The following is a 13,791-nucleotide window of genomic DNA, read 5'->3' as shown; positions in this document are numbered from 1 at the left end:
TACCAAATAAAACATTCACAATAATGTTGCATTATGTATATTGTTACAAAAAATTATACATAATAATAATTATGAAAAATGGAATAATTTAAAAAAAATAATTATGTCTAATTTAAATACCACTCTTCAACCGTGCCTTGAGTTAAATACAATTACAATAACAAAAATTAAAAATGTAGTTTGATTTTAAACAAATTATTCTTAAGTTTATGTGAAGGTAGGGACTGTTAAAGTATTAGTTTTTTTTTATCATCTGTATTGATATACTTTAACTGCATCATTCATATTTAAAATTTATAAAAGAGTATAAGCCCGATTCATACTATTCCGCCAGCATTTTAACATACCATACATTGTTTCACAACCGGGCTTTCCTGATTGGTTTAATTTGAATTCACGCGCATTTTCACTATCAATAATTAAATACAATATTAAGCCTCCGTGTTTCTTATCAGTATTTAGTTATAATTTATAATTAAAAAAAAAGCCACTCAAAAAAATTCATCAGAAAAACTAAAACTTTTTTATTATAGTGCACATACTACATTTACATAAATTTTTAATAATATTTAATAAAATAATATACCTATCGGTGTTTTACATTAATTATTAAATTATTTTATTATATTACAAAGGTACTAAAAAGTACATTTATTTTATTAATTTTATTAAAATAAAATAATATTATATTTATCGTTATAGTCCTTATAGATATGTTAAAAAAGTGTTGTATAGTTATTGAAATATAAGTTAACTGTTAAAAAATTTAAAATTATTTAATGTACAATAAAATAAAAAAAATATTATGTATTTAGTTGGTACGGATATTTTTTTTACCGATTACCAACTAAAACTCAGCGGATAGCAAGAAATTCTAATACAAATGCATCAAAAATATTGTGTTCGTAAGTATAGTTAGGAGTTTTAGGACCATAAGTGCAAATATCTATTGTTTGAAATATGAAGAATGAGAATATTATGAGACAGAGTTTCATTTAACCTGTAGTTCTGGATTGCAGATAATTTGATTCTTATTTACTATTAGGTACCTACCTAAATATTAAAATTATATTATTTAACACAATTAGTTACCTACATTATTCAATAACAGTATAATTATATGTTTGATTGATTAAATATAAACATTTTAGTGAAATTGTGGTAAAATTAACTCAACAAACATAAATAACAATGGTTCATTTTTTTACATAATTGTGACTATTTTTATGATTTATTTATTATTAAAGTATTATTTTAATGTTTAATCTTAATCATAAATAGACATTAATTAGGTGCATTAAAGTTATTTTTTATTAAGTATTTTTAATGAAAGTATTAATTTACATTAATACAAATCATACCTAACACATTTTGTTAGAAGAAAAAGTAAATTAAAAGTATTAATTTATATACTTATCTTAGATAATAGATTCATTTTATAATTAAAAATACAAGTCAATTTGTGAATAATAAAACAAAATTACCAAGATGAATGTTTTATATTTGAATAGTAATATATTTTAAATTAATGCCCACGACCATGTGGTTTTGCATTTGGAAGATTTTTATTAATATTACTCCCTAGATTTCTTTTTGTTTTTGTTTTTTATTTTCACCACTAGCTGGACGTCCCACAGGAAATCGTTTGCTACCTTGAGTTATAATTAATGATCGTCTAGCAATTGAAGTTGGCTGTACTTTTATTGCACATCCGATCGTTTTTGTAATGGCACAGATCATCATCATCTAGCAGTATGTAAAAAAGACTCCTATGTTCCTTCACTAAATTTTTTTCAATTAAGTTTCTAATAGTTGTAATCCCGATACAGCTGAACCATATTTATTGTTTAAATTATTCATTAAAGTTTCTTTACTTTCCATTGACACATTTTAGGTTCTTGTGTGATAACTTCACTAACTTTAGACAAAGGTAATTGATCTTCTTTAGATACACTATCATTTTTAGTATCCTGTAAGTTACCATTATCAGTATTGTAACTTAATTTTATTTTTTGATGTATTGGGAATAAGAGGTTCAAAAAATGTTAATGGAAGTAAGTCATTACCTTCAGCTAAAATCGAAATAGTATGCTTATCTGTCAACGACACCGGAGGAAAATTTACCGAGACCACATCAAAATTTACATAAATTGCACATTGATGATTGCAAAAAGAACCATATTTACCTTTGTGACATGAATATATGCCAACTTTTGTGTTTACTTCATATGATTCATCACTAGACATTAGTATTGTATATTCAGTTTCAGAGAGTTGATTAATATTTTAGATGTTCTAGAATTTGCAAATTCTCTAAGTTTGCGACAGTAATAATCATTTAATACTGTACAAACAAAATCTATTAACACTATTACGTTATAAGCTTTGACTCTTGAAAATACAACATCTTTAAAAATCCTGACAGTTATTTTTGAATAATTATTTGTTTGATGACCTCTAACCATTTCATTTCTCCATGCAAGACACCATTTAAATCTAAAATCCAAATATTTATTCTAATTATTTAATTCCGAATCTTTAGCTATTGCGTATGCTTCTTCTGCCTTAGTTATTGTATCAGCATACTCGTATAACACATTTTGAAAATTTTTCATAATATCTTTTTGTTTTTGACTTCCCATAACCAATGCCAGATTGCTTGTAGTACATGAAATATACAAAGTAAATGTTTACTATCAGGCCAGTTATGATTAATCAATTGCATTTATTTCTATTAAGGAATTGTCCGTCATAAAAATCTTTGGATATCCATTACATCCAAAACTATAATTATTGGATAAAGCTTCTTTTGCCAAACTGAATCCAACTTTGTAGGATTCATATGTTTGTCCTAAGGTAATACAATTTAATATTAACTAACAGATTTGTATTAAAAGTAGGTAGGCACTTAGCTCTTGCACTTTGTAATTCAGTTATGAATTATAAATAATGATAAATAAAGTATAACTTATTTATCATTACAAGTATACAGGTTTATTAATTTTTAAGTACTAATAAAAAATGTAATCAATTATAATCAGAGGCATACATTGATATTATAAACATAAAGTGACTGCCAAACATAAAAATACAAAGGGGCAAGATGGGTGGGATTTAAATTCAAATTTTTGACATACCTATTGTAAAAATTTGGATGCCTTTAAGACTACTAAGTATAATAATTTATCGTGTTCATACATTCTGCGGATTACATGCAGAAGTTGTATCTACAAAAATGATCTCGCTAGATGTCCTAAGCTTATGGGCTCTTTTCATCATAGTAGTCATTATCACTTCAGCAAATGGATCCTCTTTAAAGTTAACGATTATGTCTTGCTTTTCATAAAATATTTTTTTTTTTTAAAGTTTCTATTAAAAATAAAAAAATATAAAGCAATCTTATTGGACTGGTAAAATCATCAAATTGTAGTAAAAAAAAAATGGTCCAGCATTTTGATATTTTAGTTAGTAGTTTCTCTACTATCAATAATTTAATTATGAAATAAAATAAGAAATAATAAGGGTCTATTGCCTGTGTGATACAAGCACTCCGTGCAATTTTTCCTAACATAACAATATTATTAAATGTATTATAATTATAAAATTAATTAACATTTTAAAATTGTGAATAAAATAAACAGATGAAAATAATCAAGTACTTAAAATTAATATATAAGGCCTATGTGGAAAAAGGTAGCAAACAAACTTTTATTTTTACTATGTCAATAATACAATGTTTCTCGAAAAAAAGATCTCAAAAAGTATTAAAATATATATTATGAACAGTCTAATTAACTTATCTAATGTTCTTTTTTTTAAAAGTAATGTAAGAAAAAACAAGGTCACAAAATAGGTAAAAGGCTTAGAACAATCATTTCATTAATTAAGAACATTTTAAGCTTATAATAAGAATATTAAAATATGCTATTTATTAAGATTGCTATAAATTAATAAATTTTTTTTTTTATAAGAAAAGGTAAACATAAGGTAAACTCACTTCAATTAATCCTGAACCACACCATGGACCAAGATTTTAAAGACACCATTTCTCATTTTTTCATTTCTCTAATTTTGTACAAAACGGTAGGTTGGGTTTATAGCACCATTAGCATAATTTTTTTTTATTGAAATCATCATTTAAAGATAAGACATGTTCATGGAATTTTATAGATTCAATTATTCCCATACCATTATTAAAATATTCTATAAAAGTAACTTGAAATTTTTTTTAGCTGGCAAAAATCTTAAAGCCTCTGTAGTTTCTAATGTATGGGAATGACAACTATAAATCTTTATATAAGCCAACAAATCATCCTGACAACATTTCAAAAGTATTTAAGTAATAGAAAGTAAAGTAATCAATAGTCAATGCTCATATTAACCAATACTTTAAATTTAAGAATTTCAAAATTATTAACATTTTACTATAAAAGTATATTGAACAAAGCTTTTTATGATAATTTATAAATGGAAAATAATTTAATAGTTTAAAAGGGCTAATTAATACTGGTCCGTGCTCATAGATTAAGCCGTGTCCTAACTGAATCCGTGCGTTGCGGCTATACGTTCACCCACAATACAACGCCTGAAACGCAACGTATTATTGTTAAACAAAATGTATATTATTTTCTATAAATTTTTTAAGAATTTTGACCCATTAAAAACAAAAAAAAACTATAGCAAACGTTTTTAAAAATATTTGAAAAAAAAAATACAAGAGGTTTATTTTCTCATTAATTTTCCTATTTTTAAAATTACTAAATACAAATTAAATTAATGCGCATTATCCATAACATTATTGCAGACTTAGAACAAGGGGCGGACTGGGAATAAAACCTTTGACGATGTAATAAAAACCATATTTATAATACAAATTTCAACTTTAAATATCTATAAAAACAATTTGGGATATGCGATTTACAAAATATTTTGGAAATAAGTTGAGCAATATGTCCTTATGCTTCAATAAAAATTTCAAACCTTAAAACCCTAAATTACCAAAAAAATAATTAATATGTATCATATTGTCAATGTACTAATTACTAATTTCTAGTAACTACACTAGCACACTAATGATCAGTTACAACACACACAGTTACACATAACTCACAATGGATATCGAATATTGCCTAAATACAACCCTTTAAAAATATTTCGCTTTCAACAGCCTTAAGAAGGCGTCACACCCGCATGTGTTGTCTTTGTCTTGCAAGTGCGTAAATTTACGCTCAGCAGATCACGTATAGCTCCGTCAGTTTAAAAATTAGAGTGAATCGACCTATTATGAAACTTGATGGTAAAAAAATTATCAGTGTTTGTATGTTGTTTTTTACGATAGTTCAATTTTTTAACAAGTTATGCGTATATAACATAGCGTACATTAAAAATGCTCATAACTCACCTAAAAATTTAATAATCGTAAAAAACCGACATACAAACACAGATAATGTTCCTACCATCAAGTTTCATAATAGGTCAATTCACTATAATTTTTAAACTAACGGAGCTAAACGTAATCTGCTGAGCATAAATTTGCTATGTTACGTACTTGTAAGACGGAGACAACACACGAGAATGATGCGGCCTCTTAACACTCAAAACTATACAATATATTACGAGTATATGTTATCGTAAAAGTACAATCACTAGGTACACCTAGGTTTTACTAGTTAATGCTAGGTATGCTGTTTGTACAAATTAATTATTAATGTTATTTGGGCTTTATTTACTAAACACGTAGTGTACATCCGTACATCCTAGGATGTACAAAATAAATATGAGTTAGTAACTCATATTAACACAGTAACTGTATAATAAATTAATATATATAAATATGAATAAATTAGATCTGATAGATCCAATTGGAATGAGCAACTGAATGAAAACAAACATTTTTAAACATTTACGCCACTTAACATTAAAATGATAAATAGCGAACACAATAAACTGTTTCGATATTAGCTAAAATAATAATATTAAAGCTAAAATATTGTATAATATATAAGATTCTACCGTCGTTCTGTTACATAAGCACAGTTTCTACAAAAACAAATTTATTAATTAATATAAATTATTAAATAAACGAGTAAATAATTACTTACCAAATAGTAAATGTCGAAAAGCCGACAAAAAAATGATTCTGGCGTTCAATATTAAAGTGAACAAAGTATTATCCAAAAAATTAAATACAATAGTACATTTAAAAATAATAAATAAGACACAGGGAAGGAGGCAGTCAACGAATTGTCACTTACCACTACATTATCTAGATGCCGTTGTATACCAGTGCAATGTAATATTTATAAATTATAAGCATTTATACTTTTTAGTTTTTAACCATAGTCTGATAATATAACCACGGCTTTTTCTAAAATTAACAATGGCCATGGATAAAATTGATATAGCGATACCAAATCATTCGTTATGTGCAACGGAATTCTCTTATGAAGCAGATTATTATAGTCATTACTTATTATGTAAATATTAGACCTATTATTATTATACGAGTAACAAAATCGACTATTCTATAATTTTAAACTAATATTGTAATTTATTAGTCTACGTATACAATTTTTACGTTTATTCAGTTTTGATTTTATCGGACTAAAATAATTTATGCAGCCCAATATTTTACTGGCCAAAGCGGGGATCGCCCGCTTGCCGCCTTAGAAGTCCGCCCATGCTTAAAACTTACAGTAAAAACTTAATTTTTATAAAAGTGTGGTTAAAAATATTTTATTTTAGATTCTGAAAGAATGAGTGATGATTGAGTTTATTTTACAATAATGTTTGTTTGTTTTTTGTGTGTGTTATCACAAAACAATTCTAAGTCGGTGCAACTAGTACTTGTATAATTTTTTAAAAATATTACATCCAATGCTATACTTTCACATTCGATAATGAATTTACGTTTATACATAGGTTTGATAATATGTTTACGTATTAACATTGGTATCCCAACTGTCAGATCGGTTCCAAATCGGTTTCATTTTTTGCAACAATTTGCAACGTCGATAACAAAATTTGAAACACATTTTTTACGGCGGAAAAACATAATTCAGTCCGTAGTGTCTACTATTTCTGCTTTTTTTGCTAAGTCAAATGTTAAAAAAATATAAATAAAGTTCCACATTAATTGCTCTTACGGTTATTTAAAAATATAGAAACCACAATATAGGCACTTTGTTTAACAAACATAAATTAAAATTTTTTTGAAATATATAAATAACACAAATAGATTTTAGTTATATTGTCGTAATTTAAAACTTACAACATTTCAACTTAAGGGGTTATCTTCAACAGTCATCGAAAAAATATTGTATTAAATTTTGAAACCTAAACTAAAATAGTTAAATATTTTTTAACTGTTTTAATACAAGATAATTATAACTTTAAACTTCTTATTATTTTAAACAGTTGTGTAGTAAACATGTTAACGTCAAATGCATTTATATTGCAATTATGCATATATATTTCAAAAATTTTTTTAATGATTTAAGCAAAAATGTATATTATTTTTATTAATTTTCTAAGAATTTTGGCCCATCAAATACTAAACAAAACTATAGCAAACGATTTTAAAAAGATTTTAAAAAAATACATAAAGTTTACAAATTAAATTAATGCGCATTATCCATAACATAATTGCAGACTTAGAACTTACAGTAAAAACTTAATTTTTATAAAAGTTAAAATTATTTTATTTTAGATTCTGAAAGAATGAGTGACGAATGAGTTGATTTTAGAGTTCGCGATTTTGACCGAGTATTAACCAACACGTTCACGATTCCCGTGTACACGTATCTTAAACTTATTAATACCCGTGTAATGATTTACACGTGTAATTACTGTGGAATCCATGTATCTGAAATACACGTGTATTTAAATTTTGTTTTAAATAATTAATATATTTAAAACGTATAGGCTGCAAGTATAAAATCCATAGTTGTTCTACCTAAATCTTACCCATAATATATAGTTAAACGGTAAACATCAAAACCCAATGTCTGTTATGAATAATGAACGAATTTATATGTAATACAAATATAACAATATGTACAATATGGATAAACAATCTCTAAAATATATGTTAAAAGTCTAAAACCGGCCAAATATCTGGGAAAAAAATTATTTCTGTAGTACAATGATTTTATGAAAAAAAAAAATATCAAAATGATGTGTTGCATTAAATAATTACAAGGGTGACCGCACACTAGTAAAGTAAAATTGACTGAAAGAATTTAAGTCATGTTTAGGTATTTTGCTTTTAGTCATAATTAAGCATTATGATCGAACACTAGATAAAACATAGTTAGTCAAATCAAAGCAAAACTAGTCATCAAAATGTCGTCCGACGAGGAGGACGTTGCTATTCCTATTTTATGGTTTCTTTTAAGAGAAATTGAACAGGAAGAAAATAAAAAAATATTTTGGGTTCATCATTTGAACTTAAAACGAACTGAAAATAATACAATTAAAAGTTTCATTCATGAACTTCGAAATGACGAATGTAAATTTAGAAATTTTACACGAATGAGTACCGACACAATTGATTATATTCTAGAAATACTTAACGATGAAATTCGAAAACCTGATACTAATTTCAGAAAAAGTATAACTCCAGAAGAGAAATTATTGGTGACTTTGAGGTAAGCTTAAAAAAACTTATTCTAAATAATTAGATATTCTTGTTTATACTGTGTATAATATGTATTTATTTTTTATTGTTATAATTTATAAAATAATATTAAATTTTTTAATCAATTTAATTTTGTTATCATCATAATAAAATGAGTTAACACTTAATATAGTTACTTTAGTTTTAAATAATAAAAAAAATGATAATTTATTATAACGAAAATTTCACTATATTAATTTAAATAAAAGCTTGAACTATCCGACGAGGAGAAGTCTGGAGAACTAGCGATGTACTGAATCACATTAAATTGCTAAGGCTGATTATTTACATTAAACTGTTGATCACACACAAGGTGATAAGTGAGGCATAATATTAGTATGTGGTGCATTATTGTATCGTGGTATTTCATTTGAATACTGTGTATTATCTTCTTGGATGTCGAGGAGTTGATCAATGGTATTTAATACAATTTTTTTTTAATTGACGTTGATTTTTATCATTCAATTTTAAATAATCTGGAATAATGCTTTTAAAAAAAGAAAATTCAGGTGTATCTTCGTTATTTTTTTTTTTTATTGAAATCTTGTCTTTATAAATTCCAACATCGGTTCCACCACTCTTTCATTGGGTAACATTTTCTTTTTATTCTTGGTTTTTTAAATACGGGTTCATTACTTGATTTCTCATTTTCTACATCTTTAGTATCTATTGTTTGTGAAAGTACTTCTTGTTCAACTGTTTCTTAATTTTCTTCAGAATTTGGCACTACAGGTTCATCCACGAAACTATCATTTTCAAATTGTTCTATATAGGGACTACTCAAATTGCTTTCCATTTTTTTGTGTTGCAACATATAATCAAAGAGAAACAACATATTATCAAACAAATACCATTTTCTTTTTTTTGAGGATGCCCCAGACCCAGATGGCATTATTTTTCACGCAGCCGTCTTGAAAATAAATTTTGAAGCGTGATCCATTTTTGCCTTGCATTCACTAGCTGTAATTAATTAATCAAAAAATTTTATACCAATTACAATAAAAAATTAGTAAAAACTTAATTTACAAATCGTAAAAGCTATTTGTGTATTACATAACTTAATTATAACAAGAGAGCAACATTCTATTGATATTCAAGAATTTATAAATTCCCAAGAGCCGAATGAATTAATTAAATAAGATATCAGTAGAATTACATATTGTAATAGACCTTCTACGGCAGCAATATCACTTCGAAATAAATTTACAGAATATTTTAATTCAAATAAAGGTTCGGTATCTTAGAAAAATAAATACACAGTATAAATAATAAGGAATTGATCAAATTAACTATTTTAAGTACCTATTTTGTTATTATATTATTACTAATATGGTGATTTATGTTGAATAAATTTAAATACCTTGTATTTTAAGAATATCTGATACTTCGGTTCATAATTATAATATTTGTACGTTTCTTTTCGTTATAAAATATAAATTATATTATTTATTTTTATCAACTCTAAATAAACAATATACCTAGTGCTTTCATTATATTAGAGATTTCATTCCACAACTTTTCTTGAACATCTCTATTGTTTTGCTGTTTGTCTTTATAATTATAAATTGATGGCCTTTGTTGAACAAGTATTATTAGTTTTTCTAAATCAAAATTGTCAGAAGCCATTGTAGCTCAAATATCTGAATAAAATTTGAGACATTATCAATATAAAATTAAAACAATCTAAAATTAATAATAAAATAAAATATAAATGTTTTTAAAAAGGGGGGGTCAGGAGGACCCATGGTACTGGGACCTGGCGTCCGTCCCGGGCTAATAATAATTACTTCAAAATATATTAGAAAAATGTTTTAAATACTTAAATTTTTTTTCAAGATTCAAGTATAAATTATTTTAGGATTTTTTTAATCAACTTGAAAATCATATGCGTAATCTATAGCTTATGATCATATTCTAAATATTATATCACACCACTATTAATAACTTGAAAACAATTGATCGCCTATGAAATTTTTCCTTCTCTTTCCTAAACTAGTAACCAAAATTGGGTTATTTATAAATGTATTTACGTGGTATTTTTGTTAGTAATAATTTAGTTGTGTCATATTAATTGAATAATATTTTTCTAGATATAAATGTTAGTTTATATTTATATACTGTATCGTTATGTTATATTATTGTCAAATATTTATTTTGTGTAAACATGCAGTTATACACATAGACATATTAAATATTAAAACATTTATTGATTTATTAATATGTCTATGATTCTTCATTGTCCCACTAAAGTAGTGGTTATGTCTACGGTGTTCATAATAACTTATTTATAAATAACTATGATACGAACAAATAAAAAAAACACTGATAATAATTGGTTTCATTTTAGTTTCTACTACAACCGCGTATCGTATAGAACGTCATACGTAAAATCGTAAATATTATAAATTGTTGTTTTATTTCGATTATTTAACTCAAAATGTCTTTTTATAAACACAAATCTGGATATCAGAAAAGAAAATTGAAAGAAGAAAAAGCATTTTCAAACACTTAGGTAATAAGTAATTTTTTTAAGTCAAAAGAAGCTGAAAAAAATACACACTCCATTGAAACTATACCAGTTGAAAATGAAAATATAGACATAGAATACCCTGCTAAAAACCTATTTTGATTCAAAATATTTCCAAAAAAGAAATCTGTGAGCATGAAAATACAAATGCTCTCCCTACAAACAATACCGATATGCACAATTTATTCGACCCCGGTTTATGGCCTGAACATATCAACGACGATATTCGTCAAAAAATTATTTCAACAAATCCTTCTAATTTCGATAACATATTTAAAATGAGAAAAGCTATATTGAAAGATTGTAATCGTAAAATATTTTCTGAATTTTTGTTATATACTAAATCATCAAATAATAGAGAAAAATATCCACGAGATTGGCTCATTTATAGTTCTTTAAAATAACATTAGACTTTTTTCCTTGTTTGTAATTTACTGAAAATCTTACTGAGTCAATAAAAAGTCGTAGTGTCCTAGCTAAGAGAAGTGAATTTTCTTTAAAAACAATATCCTGGAAAAATTAATATAGTAGACTTCCACTTCATGAAAATAGTGAAACGCATTGTATTTGTTATTGTAAATGGAAAAATGTACAACAGTCTTTGTTTGGTTTTGGAGTAGATAGTCAATTACAAAAAAAAATTCTTAGTAAAGCAGAAAAATGGAAGGCTATTCTAAAAAGACTACTTAATGTAACTTGGTTTCTCGCTTCTTGAGGATTGCATTTTCAGGGTAGCGGTACCAAAATCGGTGAAGTAAACAATGGTAACTTTCTTGGAATATTAGAACTTCTTGGCCGGTATGATGAGGTAACTAGAGATCATTTAGCAACTGTTGAAAAATATCAAAATAAAGGCGAGAGTATGAAAGGAAAGACCCACTATTTGTCTTGGATGAGTCAAAATTATTTCTCTTTGTGGTGAAAAAGTTTTAAACCATATTCTAAACGAACGAATTAAGTCAATTTGTTTGCGCCGGAATACTTCATACGAACTTGAAGTCGACTACTCCGACTCGCATATCTAGTTTCGAGACGGTGACCAGAAATAATATATATATATATAAGATATAACAGAAACCTTCCGAAACGAAGATGATAATATAGTAGTAATAATAATAGTAATATATTATGATGGCGTAAGCCGACGGGTCATCAGATGGGAACTCCCGCGTCTACGACTTTCGCGTTGCCGATTACGGCGATATGTTCACTTCATGTATTATGAAATAGTATGGCACACAGTAGTTGGATCGACAAGAAAATAATAATATTGTAATGGGCACTCACGCCACACGACCGACATGCAACGCAATATGGACGATGGCACCGTAAATCGCGGAATCGATGCGGACGCTGAAAGGGCCGTGCGAATAACGTTGACACACACGCGAGAGTGTAAAGGGGACCAATAACGTGGTGAACGACGAATTACCAATACACTGGTAACGAACACGTAGTAATGTACGAATAGCGATCGAAAATAAAAGGTTACGGATTGGCTAACTTGCACACAACGCACGTAAAATTGCCGGACCGTATATTCGCGCGTACTAGGGCAAACGGCCTAATCGGCGGATGCGGAATTGCGAAACGAGAGCAACTCGTAGACTGGTGGGTATGTGTCGGGCATATATGTCGCAAAGGTCAAAGCCAAATCAGCGATTACGACGACGGCAGTGACGAAGGTCGCCGAAGCTTGTCGTGATCTAGTTGAACTTTGACCCGGCTCATCTTCGGCGCGAGAACATGTGGCGCGAAAGTATTCAATTCTAACACAATTTATTATGGTGTTATTGTTGATGCTACTCCTGACGTTTCTCACCAAGAACAGAATGTTTTAATTTTAAGATATGTTTTATACATCAGTGAAAATAAAACATTTGAAATTAAAGAGAGATTCATTGAATTTTTGAACTTTAATGAAGAAACAGGTGAAAGTATTGCTTCAGAATTACTAATAGCGTTAAAACGTCACAAAATTCCATTAGCATATTGTCGAGCACAAGTATACGACAATGGGGCTAATATGAGTGGAAAAATTAAAGGTGTACAAGCACGTATTTTTGAAAAAAATCACTTTGCTCTTTATTCGCCATGTAGCGCTCATTCCCTTAATCTCGTTGGTGTAAATGCAGTAAAAATTAATTCTAGAGTGAAAACGTTTTTTGGGTGTGTACAAACTTTATATATACTAACCTCTATGAAGAGGTCAGTATATCACTAGAATCTCAATCTGAGACACGATGGAGCTCACGTGTTTCAGCCATACGTCCTATTGTTCATCATCTACCTGGTATTTTAAAATCATTAGATTAAATATTAAATGAAATTAACTTGCCAGAAAAAATGTATTGTGAAATAATATCTTTGAAAAATTATTTTTCTTCCTTTGAATGTATAGCTATGGCTAGTTTTTGGTTTAAAGTACTTTCTTCTATAAATGAAAGAAATGTTATCATTCAGTCAAAAGGTAAATCTCTTGAAACTGAAATTGATCTAATGAAAGATTTAATTAAAGAATTACAAAATGTAAGAAACGAGTGGCATAAAATTTTAAATGCAGCGAAATTAGTCGCAAGTAATTTGA

The 13,791-nt window shown here is 27.2% G+C and overlaps 1 pseudogene; it reads right to left on the bottom strand.

Moving 5' to 3' along the window:
- Nucleotides 1-1,525: 1,525 nt before the first annotated feature.
- On the bottom strand, nucleotides 1,526-10,303 carry LOC113560038 (annotated as a pseudogene).
- Between the last annotated feature and the right edge of the window lie 3,488 nt (nucleotides 10,304-13,791).

This window comes from Rhopalosiphum maidis, chromosome 3, assembly GCF_003676215.2.
Source record: "Rhopalosiphum maidis isolate BTI-1 chromosome 3, ASM367621v3, whole genome shotgun sequence".
NCBI classification, from domain to species: Eukaryota; Metazoa; Arthropoda; class Insecta; order Hemiptera; family Aphididae; genus Rhopalosiphum; species Rhopalosiphum maidis.
This window is presented reverse-complemented; position numbering and strand designations above follow the sequence as displayed.